Here is a 24,521-nt window from a genome sequence, read left to right on the forward strand (position 1 = left end):
GTGCTGTTTTTTGTTTGGTTTTTTTTGTTTTTTTTTCTTTGTTCATCAAAGAGTCCTGAAAAAATGTATCACGGTTTCCACAAAAATGAAGCAGCACGTCAGGTTTGACATTGCTCTTTACAGTGATAAAATCACTTTACATCAAATAATTGTTGTGTTTGTGTGTGTATAGATGTGACAGTAAATGAATTTACAGTGCCCCTAAAAAGTATTTGGACACGTTTGGACATATAAATCATTGTGTGCGTGTATAGCAGATAAAGCCTAGCATAGTTTATGATCGTTTATACACATTCTTGATGACATTGCTCTTTAAAGTGCTAAAATCACTTTAGTAGAGGTGCCAGCCACAAATGTAATTTGTATGTCTCACATTAGGGCAACATTATAGACCATGCCACAGTTTATGTGGAATACAAGTTTCTCAGAAGTTGTTATTATCTATAAATACCTTTCCCCCTTAGAGTCATTTATCATCCCCCAATTCAATTCCCCTACACATTGACCACACTGTTCTTTACACATAACAACACAGCACTTACACCCCCAGACAGGCCAGAGACTAGAATGTCAGTCGCCGTTCGCCTGTTACAGTGGTCATTTTACAGGAGTCGTTTTCCCCAGCCCTGTTTGACTTGTTTGTTTGTTTTGTGTGATGTCTTCCAGAAAAGTCAACCATGAGCTGTGAATAACGTATCTTCAAAGTTCATATGGTTTCGCCACTTTCTTATTTTGCATCACTGGCTTGTCTGAATTATGTCAAAGTGTCCCCATCTGTCCTCAGAGCTGCGGAGAGACACTCAGTCACCCGGCACCCTGCTCAATGCACGTCTTTGTGTCAAAGCTTTTATGGGCTTTGGCTCGAGTTCATAACGTCATTGAGGGACTCAGACTACAAAACATTGGTTACGATGCTGACTAAAGCTCATGTCATATCTGTAGTGGTGTTTAAACACAGTGGTGTTTGTGGTCTTTATATGGCGTCATATTGTGCTCCTCTGGTCTTATGTGACTGTCCAAGCCTCAAGTGTGAGAAAATGTGATTATACATAAAAAGCTGTGGAAGGAAGTACACTTGCTCATGACATTTAAAGGGATGGTTGATTTATGATTTCACTTTTCTAACTTTAGTTAGTGTGTAATGTTGCTGTTTGAGCATAAACAACACCTGCAAAGTTACGACCCTCAAAGTTCAAAGCAAAGGGAGATATTTTCTTTTAAAGAAATTTCTTTTTAAGGACTACAACAAATGGCTGGTTGGGACTACACGACATTCCCTCCCGGGTTAGTGACATCATGAACCCTAAAATTTACATAAACCCCGCCCCGGAACACGATTCATAGATTATCTAGACAGAATATGCTAATCAATGACTAGAAGATAACTACACATAATATACATAAATTCATCTACTAACCATTCAGAAATGTTGTCCACATGTTATCACTTCTTCTTGAGTCTCTCCATCTTTCTAACTCCGGTTTGAACATAAAAGGCTGAACGTTTTTGAAATTTCCAGTGCATGTCTGTGTGAGATAATCGAAGCTGCTTAGGTACCAACTGTTGTAGCTCCGCCCTCTGTGCTGGGAGCAGCAGCTCATTTGCATTTAAAGGGACAGACACAAAAACAGTGCGTTTTTGCTCACCCTCAAAAAGTGACAACTTTAACATGCTATATAAAACTATCTGGGGGGTATTTTGAACTAAAACTTCACATACACACTCTGGGGACATCAGAGATGTATTTTACATCTTGTGAGAAGGGCATTATACCACCCCTTTAAGACCTGTTAGGGTGTCCCATGTTCAATTGCCCTTATTCATCATTCCATTTCCCTTTTTCTCTCATGTCTCAAACTTACAAATGAAATAAAAAAAGCATGATTTGTTTTGAAATTTTGGGAATCTTTTCTTATTTTTCTTTTGATGCTTTTTTTATTGAGAGGAAAAGGGAAAGGAAATGACGAAGAAAGAGATCAAGGAATGGGATCAGAAAATAATGTGAACCAGATTCAATTGTGTTTCACCACATGAGCACCGCAGCTCAGTATGTCTGTCATTCACTAACCACTATGCCAGAGTTCCAACATTTATTTGTTTTAATTATTTTTGTGATGTTTTTAATTTTCTATTGCATATAGTGTGTGTGTGTGCGTGTGCGTGTGCGTGTGCGTGTGCGTGTGCGTGTGCGTGTGCGCGTGCGCGTGCGCGTGCGTGTGTGTGATGTGTTTTTGTCAGGTTAGCACTAACATTTTTTTTTTTTTTGCCAAGGCAACATTTCAAAAAAAAAATATATATATATGTTTTTCACGTGATTACGTAATGTGTGGCACATCGCAGAGCTAGTGCAAGGCAATCATTTATAGTTAAAAAGTATATATATATTACATCTTTTTTAGAAAATGATAAGACCCTTATTCCTCGGGTGGGATCGTGTAGAGCCCTTTGAATCTGCATTGAAACTGCAATTTGGACCTTCAAACCGTTGATCCCCATTGAAGTCCACTATATGGAGAAAAATCCTGGAATATTTTCCTCAAGAACCTTAATTTCCTTAATAATTTCCTCAAGTTTTCCTTAATTTCTTTTTGACTGAAAGACATCTTGGATGACGTGGGGGTCAGTAAATTAACAGGAAATTTTAATTCTGAAGTGAAGTAATCCTTTAAGTATTCAAATCCTTTATGGGCGTTGACTGCTTAGCTTGAGTGGTCAGCAGTCTAGTCAGTTGTAGTGTTTTGTTTGTGCATGCATTGCCCCAGCTCTGTTTCATTCTGAGTGCTACCCGAAAGCCTAGACCACATATTGATTCCTGCAGGTTAAGCGTCCAGCACTTCCAGAGCATCGTATGAGACATGATGAAGGCCCGTGCATTTAACATAATAAAAACCACCTCACTTAAACCTGCACAGCCACAGAGATTCAGAGTCTGAGAGGGAGTTCCGCCTCCTCCCTCGGAGATCTCAGCAAAAAGCTCTCTGACATCTCCTTGGGCTCTTCCCTCCTGAGGTGTTTCATCCCTTGTCGCAAAAAGTGTTAAAAAGAGGTCAAAGAAGCAAAGTGAACTTTGCTCAAATGTTTTCTGGAGTTGCATTTATGGCTTCTCTAGCGATGCGGCAGATGTAGTGAATAAATAAAGTTCCTCTCGAGCAGAAAGCTTCTTGAGGGTTAGACCCAGCATACTGAGAGTTACTATTATCCACGGAAATGCTGCAAATGTAATTCAGCCCGAGGTTGGAACTGTAAAAGTGAGACCGACATGTTTTTTCTCCCCTTTTACCTTCTACCTTTTAATACTTCTGAGTGTAAGCTGGCCATTTTAAAAGGTTTTAAAAGGTTCAGAACTGAAGGTCATGTGATGGTGCTGAGGCACAAGCCACCCCTCCCCACTCTTGCCTGGAGAAAGCACTATAAAACTTTGATGCCCAAATTAGGTTGTTACTCATCTTGCACCTTCCTGCTCACAGTATTGACAGCGGCAGTGAACTGCTTCGGGGAGATAGCATCTCAGCGTTTGGACTGGGTACTCCGCCTCGCGGCCGCTGACAACAGCAGAAGTGTTTTAACAGGGTTTTAATGGCCGGCCACTTCTGCTCCTGGGAGCATTGAAAATAGCTGCTGTGAAGAAAAAAGAAAAAAAAAGAAAACCGGCTCTTTGGCTTATGGGAGCTGACATGGCCTGCTTTTTCAGTCGCCATGCTCATGTGACTTTTGCATCAGAGCTGCTGGGAACATCCAGAGGTCTTTTTTCCCACTTTTTTTTTCAATTCCCCTTCTGTCAACTTCTCTGGGGGGGGGGGGGGGGGGGGGAGACAGGAGAAGAGTCACTGAATCACCCCCTCCCCCTTCCCTCTTGTCTGATATTTTGATGAATCCACTTCATGTGTGCGTTTTATTTGAACTTGTAGAAATATTATGTAATATAATTTCATATAAATGGACAATTATACAATGTAATAACTGTTTTATATTATAATGTATTTACAATGTAATTTATTCATGTGATGGCAATACTTCTCTCTTCTATAGCACATGATCCTTCAGAAATCATTCTTATATGCTGATTTGCTGCTCACAAAACATTTATTTTTATTATCAATGTTGAAAACAGTTGTGCTGCTCAAACATTATACACTTTAAGGCTTTTTTATTTAAATTTTTTGTACAGTAAAATTCCACCAAATTGATTTGAATAATCCTTACATATTATTCATATTATGAATGAAGAATTTTAAACAAGTAACAAATCTTAATGAAACAAGGGAATGACACATTTAGTTTGTGATTCATATTCATAATAAAAAAAAAAAAAGAATTGTTTGTGATTCATATTCATAATTTTAAACGTTTTCATTAAAAAAAAAATTTGTTTTTTAAGAATACGAATCACATAAACTGAAATGGTCCATTCCCTTGTTCCATTAAGATTTTTACACAATGTTTTTTACTCATTTAAAATTCCTAATTCCTAATTTAAATAATTTGTAAGAATTTATTCAGTTCAATTTGGTGGAATTTTATTATACAATTGAATTTTGTAAATCTTAAAAAAAAGGCTTCTTTTTTTTTTGTGTATGAATAATTTAAAATAATTAATTTTGTGTGTGTGTAAATATATATTTTGAAAATGTATTTAATCTCTCTTAATATGAAGGGGGAAAATTATATGAAGTTCACCAAATGAGCAGAACTGGAAAAATGGGGTATCTTTTTATGGCTTCCTTTCATTTTCTCCCTTCAGTCCACGTTCCCTCCCTTCCACTGTCCTTATTTGATTGGCTGGTCATTAAAGTGTGTACTGACAGAGATTGGGCTTTGCCCTTTTGATAGGGGCTGAGTGCCCTGGCTGCCCCTGCCAGCCCCCCACTCCAACTGCCCACTGTGGAAACCTGGCCCCTGCATTGTGCTCCTGAATGGGGGCCCTGTGTTGCATTGTGGCCCCGCTGGCTACGCTCATTAGCAGAGTTTGGCGACACACAGTCCCCCTGAATGAGTCTGCTTGTTGCCACACAATAGATAAGCCCTGAATGTAGGCTCAGAGTCTGGCTCCATGCTGACACCTCTCAGCAGCCACACCGCTCAAGCTCTCGACCTGCGCCGTACAACTGCTGCGCTCCTCTCCGCTGGTCCATTCTGTACAAGAAAGAACAAGGATATGGGGGAAAATAGACTCATCAGTCATCACATAAGAAAGAGTTGTTTAATTGATGTAGCTGCGATTTCCTATGATGTCATCTAGCTCATTCAGCTTCCTGTTCACCACACTTTTCAGCACACATCCCCTGTGACCCCATGCTGCATACATGCACACAGCCACACTGCTCTTTTCAGTCTTTAAAGCAATGTTCCAGGTTCAATACAAGTTAAGCTCAATCAACAGCGTTTGTGGCATAATGTTTATCACCACAAAAAAAACAAAAAAACATTTTAACGGTGTGGCATTTACAATAGAAGTGAATGAGGCCATTTATTAAATAATTTAAAAGTGATTGTGAAGCGTATAATAAATAAAATAAAAAAGCTCTTGCATTAATTCTTTATTGTATTATTTGAGCTGTAAAGTTGTGTAAATCATCATTTTTATGGTTGTTTTAGGGTTATTGTCATTGGGTAGTCATAAATTATAACAAGTGTTAGTAACTGATTTTTGTTCACACCAGAATCCTGTCAACATGCACATTGAGAATTGTCTTGCGACTATACTGTTTAAACACAGAGTATTTTAATGTTATAATTATGGATTGGCCCCATTCAATTCCGATGTAAGTGCCTCACTGTAATCCAGATTTTTGCTTTTTATTTAAAGAAGAAGAGGGACAAGTCAAATAGATTTTTGTGCTGCTGTGGATTGAGCTTAATTTGAACCCGGAATAAAGTGCTATGCCTGTTCCCAACCATTTCAAATGTGCCGGATGGAACACATCAGATGTGATTTTCCTCTCTTTGGCTCAAAAATTCATAATCTGGAATGAAAGCAATCAGCTTGAAAAGTTCATGCCTCTATTTGCTATCATCTGTTTGGGTGGTCGGTTCGAGGTGTTCCACGCTTCAGCCATCGTCTCGTCCCCTCCGAAGTGGCACAGCTGCAAAAGTTTGTTTTCACCCCATCGTCTTCCATTATCTGCCTTAATCAAATTCCTGCTTTTGATCACGGTGAAGGGTATATGCGGTCAAGCCAGGGGGACCTGGCAGGGGGGAGAGTGTGGGACATCAACAGGGGGCTTTCATGTTTCCCATCTCCTCTTAACTGAGCTTCATTGTATGAGTGTGGGTCAGTTTAAAAGCAATTGCACCAAATCGTGTAACCTGAGCCGTTGGCTGAGCGCTGGGCTATGTTGATAAGACCCGAACAGAGAGGAGAATAGGTGATAGCTGGGTCAGATACAGGGACGTGTCTGTCCTCCTGAACACTCAGGGAACAGGATTGAAATGATTGCTCATACTGTGAGTGGTGGGTCGAGAGTGTGTGTACGTGCTGTACGTTTATCTGTTTGCGCGTTTCTTTGTGTGTGTGTGTGTGTGTGTGTGTGTGTTTTGGAGTGTTGTTGCCTCTGCCCCTCTCTTTCAGCACATAGGCTGTGCTCACTCCCCCACCAATTAAACTGATTGAGTTAATTGTACATTCTTCACTATGCCCTTGTGTCCTTTACACTGATTGGCTGACCTTTGTGTGGCTGCTTATACTTAAAGTGGAAAGGTCAAATATCGGGCTAGCTGATACAAACTAACACACATCTCACAATATTCACAAAATTAACAAAAAAAAATGATATAATAAATGTGTGTGTGTGTGTGTATGTATGTATGTATATATATATATATAATGTATATGTATATATATATATATATATATATATATATATATATGTATATACATTTCTATGAGTTTTTAGAGAGGTTTTTCACTGCGTTCATTACATTAAACATTCATCATACTTATTCAATTCATAACTCCTGAGTCTTTTAGTCTTTTAACTCCTGAGTCATCTGTTATGGAATCGGATGCTAGTCACAGTTGTTTTTGACAAAATGTTGTGGTACACAAAAAACATTGCTTTCAGACTGCAAACCCACATTTACACTCTAAATAAGTATTTGGAAACTTAAGCCATACATACAGTAAAATGTCTGAATGTCGTTCGGTGAGATTCATAAATGAAGTGTGACTTGAAGTGTGAAATACTTATTTTATATCGATTTATATATATTTGTTTGTGTTCAACACAAATTCAGCATTCACATTTTGTGAATACAACTAACTTTTCCTCCTTTCATTCTTTTTTTGACTTCCTCCACCCCCTTCCCCTTTGTACCTTGCTCTTGGTCTGCTGGTCAGATGGGCTGGGAGAAAGCCAACAATCCTCCAACCTCTCACATGCTTTTCATTCACAATATCACGCGTTGTAATGCCCTGACCTCTCCATTCATGTTTTACAAGCTGTTCATTAACTCTCCGAGTCCTGCTGGTCAAATTTATGGGGTTGTAGCAAGTTTGTACATGTTTTCAGTAAATTAAGCAATAGACATTTAAGGGCCCATCAATGGGGCTACAAGACAGACCAAGATGGACGTTTGTGTGTGTATGTTCTATGTTAGGGGATGTAGCTACAATTGCAAATGCAAGATCAAATATTAATACATACTCTCAAACACCAGACACACCCAGACTGACACGTATAGAAACAAAACAACACACACTTTCAGCCCCGCTCAGATCAACATAGTGTAATCATGTCATTTAGTGGCATTACTGCATTAGCTAAGTATAGCTAATGGCCACAGCTGTTTTACAACATCTTGTGATGCTCTTATGATATCCAGGCCGATAATTGTTGTTCGCTCATCAAGAGCCCCTTTCATTTACAGCAGGCCATCTTTTAATGCTCAAGCAGCTATGTGTGTGAGTCAAGAGCCGCGTGGAGTCGGGCACCTCCTCGCGGAGACGCAGATGCACACATGCAGGTGCTGTTGTCCTCGGGCACTGAGCTAACACCTGAGAACTTAGCTCCATAACAGGCCCTCCTGTGCGGCTCGGCTAGGTGTCGCTGGGTTTGTCTGGAAGCCCGTCAAAAAAGCTTGAGGATGAATCACACTGTGTGTGTGTGTGTGTGTGTATATATGAGTGTGAGCAAAGCTGAAACAGATTTGACTCACATTCTCCACATCTAAGGCTATACAACAGTGTCCACACATCAGTGTTCTACCACAGTTTATAGCCCTGTAATTTGAAATCTATTTTTTTTATGACTGTTTTTGTGCCACGTTAAAATGAAAATATAAAATTTCTAGAAACTTAATTTCATAATCTACTATGATATCTTTTATTGGAAGGACATTTCTGCCAATTTTGAGTTTATTCTCATAATATTACAGCTTTAATCTTATATGCTACAACTTTATTGCAATTTTATCTATTTTCAAAATATTACTTCTTTAATCTTAAAATATTCTGCATGACAAAATAGATATCTTGGCCACAAATTGAGAATAACTTCCCATTCTTGTATTTATTCATTCCCTTGTTTTAGTTCAAATGTGGCCACATTGTAGTAATTTGTTCCCTCGTTTCAATTTGGTTAAATCATGGCCAAGATTTAACTAAAACAAGGGAATGAATAGTTCTTGGGAATTAATTTTTTATTCATGCAATATCTTGTTTCATATCCCTCACAACCCTCTTATGTCATATGCAGGGCTCTGTAAATGGCCACTAATGTTGTATCTTTTCGATCTCTTTATGGGCTATTCTAATTGGTCTTTTTTGTTGGTATTTCCCGCACAGGTCTAATGATTCGCTCTCGCCATGTGGCCATTGTCATTTTCAACTTGAGGCGTACAGATGAAACTCCCCACGATCCCATGTTTTGCTTTCATCCCCGTCAGGTCATTGTAAAAAGTGTATCTATAGAGCAGTGTTTGGGGATCAAAGGCTCTCTGAACTATCTCACTCACACGTTCTGCTCTACTTCTTTATCTTGCCCTCTTCCCCACTGAGCTCTGTGAGAGCTGTGGGTTCAAACGTTCAAGTTCGGTGTCGGAGATGTCCGCCGCTCACACCTCCTCTCCCCCATGAGAAACACGAGCCTCCTCCGGACCGATGAGAGGAGGAGAAGGAAGAGAAAGAGAGAAAAGGGGAAAAACAGCGGCTGGAAATGGCTGTCAGGGGCCCGGTCGGCTAATGGCTTTCACAGAGCTATCACCATCAACTAGCATGTCTTCTCCATTAGCGAATTTTGTTCCGATGTGCTAAAGCCTTGTTGTTTTCTCCTCTCTTTTGCTCCTTCTTTCACTTCGGTGTCACTTTCACTCCGACAGGTCTCCGAGTGTCTTTTAAACGGTTCGTCCCACTCTCCGACGGCCTAGGGTCCCGCATGACCTGTGCGCATGTTCCTTCCCTGCACTGTGAATGACTCAAATAAACCCGGGGCCAGTCGTTGGCTTTGATCAGGGCTTTGTCATCTTTATGGGAGTGTTGAGAGGAATAAGCCAGGGCCAGCAGTGCAGGACCCCAGATTAAAGAAGACCAGAGACGGGGGGGTTTGCGGCCCTCCCTCTGGAGCTTAACACCACATGTAACTCTGTTGGCTGATTTTACTCCACTGTTTTCAGACACATCAGTGATCGCGCACTCAACAGCACTGCATTTGCAGAAAACGGAAAAATGGAGCATCAATCCACAAGTTCATATTTGTTTCTTCCTCTGGAGAAAGAATGTAAACCGTAGGCTGTCGTTTCAAATACTACATGATTTGTGGGCTTTTAAAAAAAAAAAATCAGGCCATGTCCGGTCACATATGTGAGCTTATTATGAGGGTGAGAAAGAGTGTGAGAGGATGTATGTGTGTTTGTGGTTTTGTGTGTTTTTAGGATCCAGACACACTCCAGTGGTGTTTGAGAGATAAAAGGAGAGAATCAGGGTTCCACCCCCTCACACACCACAGTGTCCAGACGGCATTTGTGTTTGTGCCCCGTTTCCGATAGCATGGCTTTCCACGACTGCCTTGACATATTCACCTCTCAACTTTACTTGAACTGAAACGTTGTGAGCTAAAACAACGACAGAATGAGACAAACGAGGCCATTAGCCTCTGCGCTACAATATGTAAACCGCACGCACAGTTTTATTAGATGCGCACAGACGAACATAATTTATAACGAAATAACAGTGTTGTGTGCACATGAACATTGAATTTAAGAGTCACAGACCTTTAACCCGGAGTCTGGGGTTTTGTTGTGGTATAGGGTGGCTCTTGTCCTAGGAAGGGGGAGTGCTAGATTAGCTTGTCCTGCCGCTGTGTGTTTCGGCTCTTGGCCCCTGCGTTCTTTTGGGGTAATAAGCTTACATGACAAGACTGAGGGTTAACGTTGTTCCCTGTGCTCAAACAAAGGCTGATTATACACTGGCAGAGATGGAGGAATGCATCAGTACAGCTAATAAAGAGGTGAAAAGTGCTCTTGGTAAAAGTTGGTGTGTTGTGAGGAATGCAGCTTGTACTGTTGTGGTAACTGCATGTGTCCATTTTGCTGTGTCCACTGTAGCATTTGGAGATGTGAATTGTTTGTATAATTGTGGGCAAATGTGTAATCAGTGGCATTTTTGTGACATTTTCAAACAGGGAAAAGATTTAAGGTCTACAGTACACATGCACAAACTGGCAAGATAAAAAAACGAAACAATGTAGAAACACCGACTGCAACAGAGCATCTTTATAACCTTATAGTTTAAAGTCTAAATGTGTATATATACATTTAGATGCATTATTAAACAGAATTGCAAGTTGATAAGTTGCTCTTAACTGTGTGTGTGTGTATATGGTGAGTTGGACACAAATTATTTATTTATTTATAATTGCACAAATCGATTCCAGAAAATCATTCTGCAATGAAGTGTCTTTTTTCACAGTTTATTTTTGATAAGATATAAACATATTGGTTGGACACATCAATTTGAGAAAATCTCTGCAACAGAGCCTCATTTTCACTGTATTATTATAATTATAATTATTATTATACTTTTTAAAGTTAATAAATGAAATGAGACCTATAATTAAGCCTCTTTTTTGTGTGTGTGAAACAACTTACCTTTCAAGTTTTTATTATTGGACACACTGATTGATTATTTAGTATTTGTTTCTTTTCGTTTTTTATTTATTTAAAAAATATATGTATGATTTTTTTTATATATATATATTTTTAAGCACCAGCATTGGACCAGTCTTTTATCCAAAGCTAATTACATGTAAATTGCATTTAAGGTATACATTTTTATTAGTTTGTGCATAAGATTTTTGATTATATGTCCAGATTTATTCCAACAAAACAAGTTAATCAGTTTGACCTCAGTTTAGGTGTTTTGCTTCATGCTGCTTTGTCACATACTCTTGGTGTGAATAGACCCGTACAGGCGCTGTGTTTTTGTCACTACAGTAAATATGTCAGCAGGCACCCTGACAGAAATGTGTCAGCAGGCACCCTGACAGAAAACACAGGATTGTTAAATGTATTAATGTGCACTCTTACAATAATTTGATCTGTCTACATGCAAGTATGAATCACATTTAGATGCATTATTAAACAGGATGACAAGTAACTGAAAATTTTCTCAGTTCATCTTGCGTGTGTGTGTGTGTGTGTGTATTGCAGAGAGGTCAGTCGTGCTGTATAGTGGATTGGTTTGTGCATTATTCCTCTTCACTCTCTCTTGCTCTGCTAAATGACTAAAGCTGCTCTCTAGCCTTAGGCGACGCTGCTGGGAGAATCTGCTCTTATCACTCTTCACTGACTGCACACGCATGGAAGAGAGAAAGAGAAGTGTTAGTGTACATCGAATAAAACCCCTAAGAGATCTGAGCACACCTCACCTTCATCGCTCTCTTCTTCCATGTGTCTGTTTCCGTGCATCCGATAGGCCTATTTCAGTTTCTACGCAGAAGTGGCAAAGTCTTTCCCAGTAGTCAGACTGGTCGGGTTTAGAACAGGTCTCTGGATCCAGCCAGATCGGTAGCTAACGCGACTGCTTAGCGGCATTTGAATTAGATTGGGTGTTACTTAAGCATCTAACAGGGCAGATTATACTGCAGAATAATATTGTGAGGAAAAGTCCCCGAATGAAACGTGAGCTCGTGAGGGGGAACTTCAAACGCACGGCAGCTGTTGATTCGCGTGGGTCAGCCGGCGGTCAGGGGCTGGTGTGAATGCTTCGGTCTCATCAGGACTCTGACTTCAGCATGCACGCTGTGCTCGCCCTCTCTCGAACCCTGTCTGTGTGTTTACTGTTCCCTTCTCCAACACAGCCAGCGCTGGCCTGTTTACGGAGTGGGAAGGAGGAACGGATGAGAGGAATATGTCTGCAGGGGTACTCAGGAAGGTGCTGAAAAGTGGGCGGCTCTTGCTATGTCATGTGCTTCTGAAAGCAGCCATTTGTGAGAAGGATTTAGGGGAGACGAGGAGCTCAAGAGCACCCACCTGTAAAACCTCATGGGTCCTATGGGTGAGAGAATTTTTTTTCTTTTTTTTTTCACATATGCACGATGGCAGTTGTCTGCTACTGACAGCCGTATTCTGTCAGACACAAAACTATCAAACAAATACATAAACTTGCATATGCATTCATGGTTGAAGCAAAATACAAGGGCAGTCATGGGCTTCATTGCACAGAATATGTGCTGTAAGAAAATCATTCTGCAACAAAAAAAATTATCTTTTTGTTTTAAGATATACATTATTTTTTATTGAAGAAATCAATTGCAGAAAATTCAACAAAGCCTCATTTTAACTGTTATTATTATCATCATTATTATATTTTAAAGATAATATAAAAACTTGGTTGGACATAAATTGAGAAAATCTCTGCAAAAAGCGTCTTTTTGTTTGGTTTTTGCTTTTGAGTTTTGTTTGACTGGAGAAAAAACTGACTAATAAAGATGAACTTTTTTGGGATTGGACACTGATTGCAGAAAATACAAGCATTTTTCTTTTCATTTAAAATACATTTCTTTTCAAATAAATTCCTTTTTATTTATTTATTTGTTTTTTAACTATTTTTTGTTTTAAAGTGGTGATTTAAAAAAATATAAATATTTATTTTATTTTATATGTACTTTGCTTGAAAATGTTTCACCCGCCCTTGCATCTCCAAATGCTTTTATGATGTGAAATTAGTGTAAACATTTATATAATACAATATTTATTTACAAAGCACATTTAAAAACAGCCAAGGCTGACCAAAGTGCTGTACAGAGCAGAATAAAACTACCAATTAAGGAACATACAACAAAAGAAAACAATAATCTTAATGTATTTATGTCATAAGGACAGGACAAAACATCTGAATCATTAAAATAGAAAATAGTGAATAGTGACAGATCGGATTGTGAGGTGCCTAAAGGTTCCCTACCCCTAGTGGGTCCTTTGAAAATGTTCACCCATGTTCACCATTCACTTTTCAGAAATAAGAGGGAAGCGGTGACCTGTTCATTGGCACACGGTGACCGGTAACCCTATACCCCCTCTGCTCACGCCCCGGTCCAGCTCTCCCCTCAGGCCTGTCGTAAATCAAAGCCAAAACAGTGAGGTCCGTGGCCCCTAGCGCTGCTCTCACACCCCTGAGCTCAGCTCTAATCTGTCTGCATCCCGCTATCGGTCTCCTCCCGTGCGTCAGCCACACTGGCTGATGCGTGTGTCCGCAGGCGGTCCTCTGCGCAGAGATGATGCTACCCTCGTCCTCCTCTTCTTACAGATCAGGATTAAGAGCTTGGCCGATTCCTCTTTATTTAATTCTTTTTTGTCATGTTTTTTTGGTAATCTTTGCCTCTGGTGATAATCTGCAGGAGTGTGACAGATTAGAAAGGAGGGAAAAAAAGGGAGACGCAGAAACTAAATATTAAAACAGCTGGGTGAGCAGCTATCGGGTGACCTTCAAAAAGCCGGCCTGTGCAAAGCATTACCACGGCCTGAGGATGCAGAGAGATGCAGAGGGTGCATTTCTCTCACTTTCATGCTTTCGTTGCCTTTGAGCCCTCTCACCCGTTCATACTCATCCGGAAATTTGTGCCTTGCTTATCCATCTGCCATCTGTGTCTCGGTCTGTTTCTGTGCTTTTAAAACACTCACTGCCATCTTAATTATAACATGGAGGAACACACAAACCACTCACAGGAACCTCTTACATTTGTTGATCTACCTTTTTTTTGTACTGCCATCATTTAAAGCCAATAAGCTGTTGTATGCACATAAGAAGTTTGGCATTTAGCACACCACCAAATGCTAACTGTGTTTGTCCGTGAAGATAAAAAAATTGCACTTGCCTGGCTTTGACTCTTTCTGGTCCTCATGGCAAAGCATCCCTTTTTTCATCATGTAGTTTTTTTTCTTATTATTTTTTCTTTTTTCTAATGGGAACTCACACTGCATCCTCTAGAGGACACTTTGGGGAACGCCTCTGGCTTGACCGGTGTTTGAAGCATGTGCTCAAACACGACAATGTCATTGGCGGACGACAGTCCGTGACGTCACTACTGGTGCGACCTTGAGCATAAAAGGGCATCTGTATTAGACATCATACATTTTTTTGTCTTCAGGATCCATTTGTTTACACGTGTGAATGGGAATATCATGAAGAAACACTCCGCCAAGTGTTTTCAGGAAGCATGTGCGCCTGGTGCACTTTGTGCATGAGTGAAGAGCACGCACGTTTAGTTCTTGAGGGAGCTGAATGCACGCATTGTGAGGATTTTTCAATTTAATGTTTTGTTTTGTTTAACTGATGAAAAGCAATAACTGACTAATTAGATATAGCCTAATCTTTTTGGATATTTATCCAGAATTGGCAAAAGTAGATCAGTGTGACTTCAGTTTGAATAATACCACTTTTCGTTTCACTCTGTTTGTGCATGAAAATACAATAATGGTGCTGCTTGTGTGACTAGTAGTCATAACTTGAGCTCATATTGATGAGTTGGTATAAGCTAAGTAGCGGTGTCCTTGCCTGGCTTTGGCTCTGCCCCCGATGGTTTTCATAAAGTACACGTGGGCTTTGTTAATGTGCAGGATGGATTACACTTAATTGCAGCCCACTACAGTCCAACCAGTTCTGCTCTTGGCGAAGATAGGTATGTTGGAAATAATTCCTCTGATGGTTAGAATCTGTATCAATCTAAGAACTTTTCAACAGCCTGTTTTGGTCAGCAGTGTTATTTTCAGCATGATGTTTAGCTTTAAACCAAAGAAGCACCACATTGGACAGCCTGTTTTGTTCAGCAAGGTTATTTTCAACATGTTAAGCCAAACGTTTTAAGCCAAACGCCATATCCTGCATATTTCCCGAATTTGGCAGGTCGGCTTTGGCATGTGGCAGACATGACTGACAAGGTGACAGACATCTTGACTTGAATTTGACTTGATTAGAAACATTTTTCTTAGCCTTGACTAGCAGAACATACTTAACTAGCATCCAATCAGTTTGCAAACTGAATAAGGATGAAAAGGATTACATTTTTCTGCTCGGTTTCTATCTTTTATGTCTATAACGGGCCATTTGAGAAGACAAAAGAAGTGTGTGGAGATTAAAATGTGTCATTGTTTCCCTGAAAGCTTATTATAAAGGTATTAGATTGACAGAAGGGGGTATTCGGCTCCGAATCTGGCACCTTTGTTATTTTTCTCCCAGCCAAAGGACAGCTGGTTGTTACCTTGCTTCACAATTAAAGGCTGTGACACACCAAACCAACATCAAAGAACTAGCAACGACAAAAAGGCACCTGTGCCATTGCCTTATGTCTTGTGCGTCTTGGCTAAAAAGTTGCGCTTGAACACACCTCACTACAGCCAGCTAGCAGGTACGTATTGTGCCTGCTTGAGAGGAAATAACTGTGTATATCAGCAGGTGTCGGTAGTCTATGTTCGTCATTCAAAATGGGAAACCAAAACTAAGACTGCAGATATACAAACTGTAAACAAAGCAGAGCTTGCTTACCATTTTGAAACATGATGATCACTTTCTTCATTCCAGTCATTTATGAAAATATTTGCATATTGTAATGCTCTAGTAAGATGACGTAAAAATAGACCAGCCTTTTGTCTGGGCCATTTTGACGACTTTGGTGGTTTTCATAACTTTCACTTTTCTGCTCATGCACTGACTGCTTCGCTAAGCTGAACAGCCAGTCAGAGTTCTTGTGCCGAACACACTGCAAAAACTAAGCTAGTAGACGCTCAACAACGGCTTGGTGTGTCAGGGCCTTAAGACTCACCTATTAAATCCCCTACAGAAGGTCTAAATTAGTGTGACAAATCCGAGGGTCAGAGTATGTGTGTTTGGGACCTTCTTACTGGCTCCAGTGCTTGGCTTTAGCTTTCTCTGGGCCTTGAGATAATTAGATGTGGATTCACAGCCTCTTTGTCGCCGACAAAACTAACTGTGTCTCGTATCCGTTTACTCTGACCGATTTTACCGTTTGATGTGAAATGTGAGTCCTCTCGGTGTGGTACTTAGCTGTTGTAGACATTGTGCTGCCAAAGTAGGAATGGCTGCTCTTGTGTTTTAGAGGCTACACATCAGCTCTGAGAGTGTTTTGACAGGACAGATGTTCTGGATGCTGATGAACTCTTTGGCATGTGTTACATCAGACGGCTGCTCTTGTCCTCGAGGCTGTGAAGAGGAGGAAGTATGCCTGCCTCTTCAGTGATGATTTCATTGGCTAGATAATTTGTTTCTTTCAGTTCTGTCATGACAACTCTCGGGAGATTGGTATGGTAATAGAGATTGGCATGGTAATGGATATGGCAATGTTAATGTATTTGGTCTTTGTGGAATAGATCTGCTACGCTGCTGCTGCAAGTTTTGAGACTTGCTACTGCCGATACATGCACAGACATTGCTGTGAGCATGTAAGACATGCTGCTGCTGCTGCACATGTAACATACATGATTTAACCCCCGTAGCAGATCGATATAGGTGGAGCTGGGGACGGTGGAGGGTTTCTGAAAACGCGCTGCATACTGTTCCCCGGTATTTGTTTGAATGTTGAGCCGCAGCTCATTGGTTGATGCAACAGCAACTAATCAGTTGCGCCATTTAGATAATGATGTGATCGCTACCAAATGAGTCAAAGACTTATCAGCCTGCGCCATCTAGAGTTTAATGCCAGAACTAGGTATTTATATTATCTGCAGATTTTCTCTCAGGTTTAATGCTTTATTATATAGAAATGCTTTGTGTAGTCATACAATGGCTTCTCATTGACACACATATAATGGGCCAATACTTTTTTTCCATCTCACGATTTGTATCCTTGTCCCACTTCCCAACTTTTTTCTCTCTTTTTCTGTACGCGTGGACATGTAGACCACCTAACTAGCTCCATTTGTCCAGATTATTTAAAGGGGTTTAACCTTGCAGCCTCTTTAAAACAGAGACATCCTTTAAAGGCTGTGCTTCCCTTAAAAGCCAAGCCTGTGGCCATACATCAGAAAACAAGAGCTGCGCTTTGATAGCCGCTGCCATTAGACGCAGTCCTGTAAAGGGGCTTTGCCGTTCAAGGCACTCTGGAGATAATTGTGCAATTAGCAAAGAAGATTGTGGAGTGCTTTGATCAGGAAGCAACATGCAACTTCTCAAGATATCAGAAGAACCAGAAAAGATGTACTGACAGCCGGGATGGGGGGAAAAGCAGTTCGGTGGACTTTTTTCAGGGTGAGATGGAGGTAAAAGGGCTCTGATTTGCTGAACTCTCACACAATAAAACTTTAGTCCTTTCATCTACTGTCCTAAGGTGCAGATTAGCACTCATTTATAATGTTTTGTTTAAGTTACTGATGAGTGACAAACACAGGTTACAGAGGAAAAGAGAAGATGGGGGTGAGAGTAGTTCATGAGAATGCAATATCCCTCAGGAACAAGAGAGAGATGAAGTGTCTTAAAGTTTAAACCCATTAAGATCAGATTTGACCAAGAGGTGAGAATGGCATGCTGGTGTCCCCCATCATCCAATCATCTCTTATTCACAATAAAGAACCAGCTCACTACACCGGTTGCGCAGTATTTTTTTCCATGGTTGACTTACTAATGATGTTCCAGTGTCGCTGTATTGGAAAAATAATGCACATGTTAGACCTGTTAACAGGACCAAATATCTTTTGGTTTTAAAAAAAAATTAACCCTGTTCCCAACCCTACTCACAATGCTTTTAAATGCGTCACACATTTGGACGGCCAGTCTGCTGAGGAAGGCAATGTGGTAAGATTGTTATATAAAGCCGGTGTATATTGGAAATGGAACTTAACAGGGTTCTTGTGAATGACGGCCAGGTCAGGAAATAGAAGTGCAAGGTTTGGCCCTTCCTTAGTCCCTCCACCTCGGTTTCAGAATACCCCTCACCTCCTCTCCTCGGCCACACAGCCTGCCGAGAGTAACTCTGACGTTGGAGAGGCCTGGAGGGCTACATTGGTCAGCTTGGTACTCCTCTTTCCTCCCCGGCTTTTCACATAACCCGAGGCTCTGGGGGAGAAGAGAGGAGGCAGGCTGCGCTATGCTCAGGGGGCATGAAGCACTTCCAAAATAGCACTGGGTAAATAAGATCGCATGGGAACCAAACATTGACTTTCTCTGCCACATTAAGGCCTGTCCTGCAGGGGTCAGGACTCTCCATTCCTCAAATCTAGACATGAGTGACACCCTGAATAAATCACACCAAGCTCAAAAATCCCCTCCCCCAAGCATCAGGGGTATGCTAATGGTTATGTTGCCCACTGGGGCCTCCTGTGCTTTAATCAGCTTGCCATGGGCAAATGATGACAGAGGGACCACCATGCTTCTGATGGTTTCTGAGGTAGACAACTCCAGAAAGTAAACCATAGCTATCATTGCTGGCACAGTAGGTACACCAACACATTAGTTTAATGGTGTTTCTTCAGTTTTGGCCACGTCCTACAGTTTGATTTTTATTCAAACTTGCAGAATCCAGCCTTTTTTTCTTATATGAAGGTCACAATAAAACGTTTTTTTATTTATTTTTATTTATTTTTTTACCCCTGTCCCAGACTTGGAGTTTCAATCTTAAACTAGAAAAACTATTTAAATAATTATATGTTTCAAACTATTATAATATAAACAGAGTTAAATGAACATACGCCATTTTAGTATATATTGTTTAAAGATTTATATAATTTAAATTATCTAGTAAAAATAACTGTTCCTCAGTCATTTCCATCACTTCAAACTATTTTGTATGTAATGTATTTATTTAGTCCTTAATAAAGTTTTATTCTGTATTTTTTAATTAATTAATGTATTTATTTTGTCCTAAATAAGTTTTTTTTCTTTATTTATTAGAAAGTTAGTGTACTTGATTACCAAAGAGACAACAGTGTCAAGGAATAACGTATTTAGTATGAAATTTGTGGCATAATGTGTAACGAAAGCAAATAAAATTTTATCAAATACAGTATTTGATTTCCTATAGAGCTGTAATTGTGGCCACATGCTGCAAAAATAGTTATTACTGTATGTTATGTTGTTGTATTTAGGATACCTAAAATACAATCTATGAAATTAGACTTGGCAAGTCAAAGGCCATTTTATACCAAAATGTTAAAAGGTTATTTTCATTGTTTTAAACAATCACAATAGGAGATGTGGTGGAATTGACACTGTGGCGAGAGTTTCCAGTACTTTTACAAATGAAAGGAAAAGTGTTTCTGGATGTCCACAGGACCAAAAGTGTCCAAAACACTCTTTTAAATGTCTCTCTTGGGTTGTAAAATCTGCAGTTGTATAGGAGATGAAAGCTGGAGATCACAAGTATAAAAAAAAATTATAAAGAAGGATCTTTATCCACTGTCATTTCATAAATAAAGTCAGTCTGCATTGTATCATTGTGGGCTTATCTGCATCCTTGAATGCTTCTTTCATGTATTTGAGATTTCTGTGTTTATGTAGTCTCCATATGGCTCTAGCGCAGGCCTCGTGGTGAGCTTTGAAGGTCTTTTTTTACTGTGCAACTTCAGGGCTTTAGTGGGTCTCTGCACTTAAGACAACCATCAACAGCTGCTCTGTGGCCTGTGCTGTGAATAATGCACTTCCAGTGTGTCTGTATGTTGTTGATCTGAGGTATGGGATAGAGTTTACACTTTTCATGTTCCATCACTTCAGCTATGAATGGAATTAAGGCCACCCCTGACACACACACACACACACACACACACTGCTGTTGCCTCCACCAGAAGGGCCTGTGTCTTGGCCTGGCAGGCCATCAGAAACCATCATAGAGTAGACTTGTGATGAGAGGCACAGAGTGACACCCTCGACCACACACACTCACACATACATATACTCACACATACACTCCCCAGAGTGTGTCAGTGTTGCCGCCTCATCTGATTAACAGGAGCATGAGGCTTTACGTGACCTTTTTTCCAAGAATTCTCTCTAGGGTCGGGATGCTCAACCTTTTTTCCCCCCCCAGAAATTTCTCCAGTGCCTGGCTACTCAACACAATCGCCGACTGTTTGCTCTTCACTTTACTTTTTTCCAGTATAGTCTATCTTCACCCCTCCTTGTGTGCCCGTTTGCGTTTGCTGCTGCCGGCATGAATGTAGCCCTTATTAAAGGAAAGAAAGTGTTTGTGACACCTCGGCCCACCGGTGTGGCGCTGCGGTTGAGTTGTCTCCTCTAGTCCTCTCACATGAACACCCTCAGTATATCGCAGGGTTCAATCAACACTGTTTCCTCACTCAAGGTGTCACGCTTTATAATTAGCACACACACATACACATACACATGCATAGCTCTGGACTGCACTAGAGGAGACTGTGCCTGTCAACGCACCTGTACTCAGGCGTCTCCTGTAGATGTCTCATTAAAGTGATTCGATCAGAGGGATGATGCTGCAGAGTCTGTAGTAGGGCACAGCCTGTGGCTGAGATGTCCACTGTTGATGTCCTGATATGCACAACCTCACAACCCCCTGGCTTTTAGGACTAGGTAATAATATTGATTATCTGATTTATAGCAATCTCCGATCATTTGAGTGATCTCGATATAGATTCTTAAAATGTTTCATTGTATGCCTGTGTTTCCTGCAGAGGTAAATCTGCTGAATCTACTGCATCACAGCAAATAAAATCATATTTTAGAAAATCCATTTTTACCTAAATGCTATTTTTTGAAGTCCACTTTGAATTTAATATAATAAAAAGTTTATGTACAGTGGAATAATGGCATGTAAAAAAAACTTGCGGCCTGCATGCTATAGCACAATATTCAATATCCCACCAAAATGCAATATCCGATTCATGCACATTATTCTTATTAACCAGTTCTTTTTAATGAATCAATCTACACCGTACCCAGTATAGTCCGATTCATGAACAAATGACTCTCATAAACTGGATATTTTTAGTAAATTAAAACCTACAGTAAAGTACAGTAGTGTAATCTGTACACTCCGATTCACACAAATTACTCTTAAAAATCTGTTATTTTTAATGAATCAACCTACAACTCAACCATTATAGTCCGATTCATGAACAAATTGCTCATATGAACTGGCTCTTTTATATAAATAAAATCTATCTATATATATATATATATATATATATATATATATACATGTATATATATAGAGAGAGAGACAGAGAGAGAGACATAGAGAAAATTATATGTAATTGTGAGTCCTTTTAAATGATTAACTAAAATTAATTTTCATACTGTAAGACCCATTTGTGTGAATTAGATTGTACAGGTACTGTACTGTATTTGTAATGTACATGTATTTCGTAATGCACCTAGCTGGAAGGTTCCTTGTATAATTTACAGAAAATAGCTAAGAGAGAATGTTTTTTTGGAATTGATTTGAGATCTTGTGAATCTGAAATGTGAATCTGAAATTGAATTGTTTATCGAAATCCAGCCCTAATGTCTTTGCCGTTGACTTTCAGCAGTGTGGGCAAGCTCTGGGAAAAACCAGGCTGGGTTGATGGGAGAAAGGGTTAGCTGGGAAATAGGGTACAGGCCTGGGAACCAATGACTCTGCTGAGCAGCAAAGGCCAGGCAGGGCCTTGTGAAGGGGTGGGAACGTGAGGCGCAGTGTCCTGCCAGGCTGCTCTTCCCGCGGGAGCCTCGGACTAAGAGACACTCGGAGTCGATAGGCTCTCTTCCTGCCGCAGGGTCAGGACCCCTCCACAACTTCCCACCGACCCGGCAGGGCCCAGCTCACAGTGGCAGGTTAAAATTAGTCTCTCTGGCTGAACTCGAAGCCTCCCTCTCTCAAGCCGCTCGCCTGGCTCTGAGAACCAGAGAGTCTGATAAAGCATGCAATTTTCACACAGTAACTCTTCGCTGTCAGAGAGACAGATACAATCCATTTTCTTTTGGCCCCCACGCTGAGAGGCGGAGGATGATGAGGCTTTTGCGCGCTCCGTACTTGGGAGTGAAACTCAGTGCTGAACTCTGTCTGAACCCCCGCTCCATGATTTCTGCTTTATTATGACGCCAATTTCATTTTAAAAGCTGAATCAGGCCGCAGTTCCCCTAAGAAGCAATTAAAACACAGCAGGGGCAACCTGTAGGATATCCTTCGCTGTCTCTTCAAGAGGGCCAGATGCGCGCAGAGGCAACCTGTTGGTTATAACAATGTTTTTCTTCGTCTTGTTTTACTCCCTTGCTCACGCTATCCCACGTTAGTCATCCCAAATCACTCGCAGGTACTCTAGCACTTCATCAAAGACTGAATATATCACATGGATTCTTATTTTTAATGTTAAATGTTGTTATCGGTTCGCGTTTTATAACATTAACCCAACGTGTTTCAATAAAACATGACTTAGCACTAATTGTGGTGTTTAAAGTGTGTCAAGCTTTCCAGTCTGTTGAAAGGTGCTCCTGTAACAGCTCCCAGTTGTTAAAGTTCCAGCGCTAATGTGTCCAAATGCTCCCAAATAAAGCGAGTGTTTGCCCGCAGAAGTGGAAGCTCCTTTCTTAGGTTTCCGGTGTAAGTGATATTGACCAGTCCAATCCTGGCTGATCTTCTGCCGGCCTTCCAGTAAGAGGGTGTGTGTGTGTGTGTGTGTGTGTGCGTGTGGAGGATCGATGCATGTGAGGCCAGTCAGCACGTGTGTTTAGACAAGTTTGAGGGGATAATGGCCGTTGCTGCTTGGACACACCGATCTAATGGAGACGAATGGCTCCAATCCTCATTAAAAGCAAAGCCAATGGACTAGAGTTTCGGTGTTAATGTACTGCTTTCAGTGTTAAGGTGTGTGCTGGCTCTCAGAGTCAAAACAAGATAAGAGTGTTTTCACACCTGGTTAGTGTAGTGGTGGGTTTTCAAAACCTGAGACATTTTAGACAGCAAGTTTGCAGCTAAAAGGGTGACATAGGAAATTATGATGATGATAACTCAAGCTACGAAAGTTTTGTTTATATCCAGCATGTTTATTGCTTGCTACCTCCTGGATATAGACACATGGTTTAATGGTACAGTCATTTGAAGGTAACTTTTTGGTCCCTCTTTTGAGGTTTGTTTACGCAAATGTCAGGCAAATAAAATATGGTTGCTGTATGTTTCTGACAATCCAACTCAACAGTCTATCCAATATCCGCTCACATTGATTGTTTTGCTTTTCAAAACATAGCTGCCAACCTAAACAGCATTATTGGGTGTCATGGGCATCCTTTAATATAGTTTCAGATAGTTGTTTGTTCTTGATAATTCTTGATAGTAATTCATTTATAATGGATAAATATATAATAAATATTAAATGGTTGTATATTTACTTACTTTTTATATTGGATTTTATTATGAAATATTTTAATATAAAATAACATTAACTTACAGGTGTACCATTCACACAGCAACTTACAGTAGCATCTTGAATACTGAATGAAAGTGCAATGGGAGTCAAGCCCATACTCTTACCAGTAAGCGACAGTGACCAAAGTACGGTAATATTAAAGATGGCAACATCCATAAAACTGAAAATTCGTATAACTTTTGACACGACTAGTGTCCAAACAAGCCGTGAGTTCATCCGTCAAATCTTCATTAACCGACAACAGCTTTTATATCTTGGTGTAACAACACATGAAAACCCGCAACACATGGTAGACACGGATTTGTGCAGTGCAAACCGGCTCTCTCGCACTGTATGACGTGACAGACAACTAGTTGTCCGGTTTGGTTCCTTTCACACACCGCCGTTTTTTTTGAGAATGTGGTTGTGGGTCTTGAAAATGTACGGAGTTCGGTTATTGAACGTGGATGTCTCACCCGTAAATAACTAAACTGTGTGTGAACGTAACTGTACTAAAGATCAAATACAGGACTAACAACCGTAATCTGCTGCTGTGTGAATTTGGCCTATATTAATATTGTATTTATATTAATATGATTTGACAATATGATTAATAATTGTATTTATTTTCTAATTTAATTATGTTTTCATTTTTATATTTCTATAGTGCATATGTTTTATAATATGTTATAATACTTTTTGTAAAAAAAAAAAAAAAAGTTTGCCTTTT

At 40.1% G+C, this 24,521-nt stretch overlaps 1 protein-coding gene and 1 long non-coding RNA gene across 4 annotated transcripts in view; one reads left to right on the forward strand and one right to left on the reverse strand.

Annotated features, from left to right (window-relative positions):
- Positions 1-24,521, forward strand: part of bcas3 (BCAS3 microtubule associated cell migration factor) — a 237,606-nt gene that overhangs the window by 158,671 nt on the left and 54,414 nt on the right. The window lies entirely within an intron of this gene.
- On the reverse strand, positions 11,204-19,213 carry LOC309506686. The gene is made up of 2 exons (XR_014208895.1): positions 19,042-19,213; positions 11,204-18,949 (listed from the first exon to the last, which is right to left on the reverse strand). It is a non-coding gene; the product is annotated as an uncharacterized lncRNA (long non-coding RNA).

Source organism: Leuciscus leuciscus (assembly GCF_965113295.1).
Source record: "Leuciscus leuciscus genome assembly, chromosome: 9".
Taxonomy (NCBI): domain Eukaryota; kingdom Metazoa; phylum Chordata; class Actinopteri; order Cypriniformes; family Leuciscidae; genus Leuciscus; species Leuciscus leuciscus.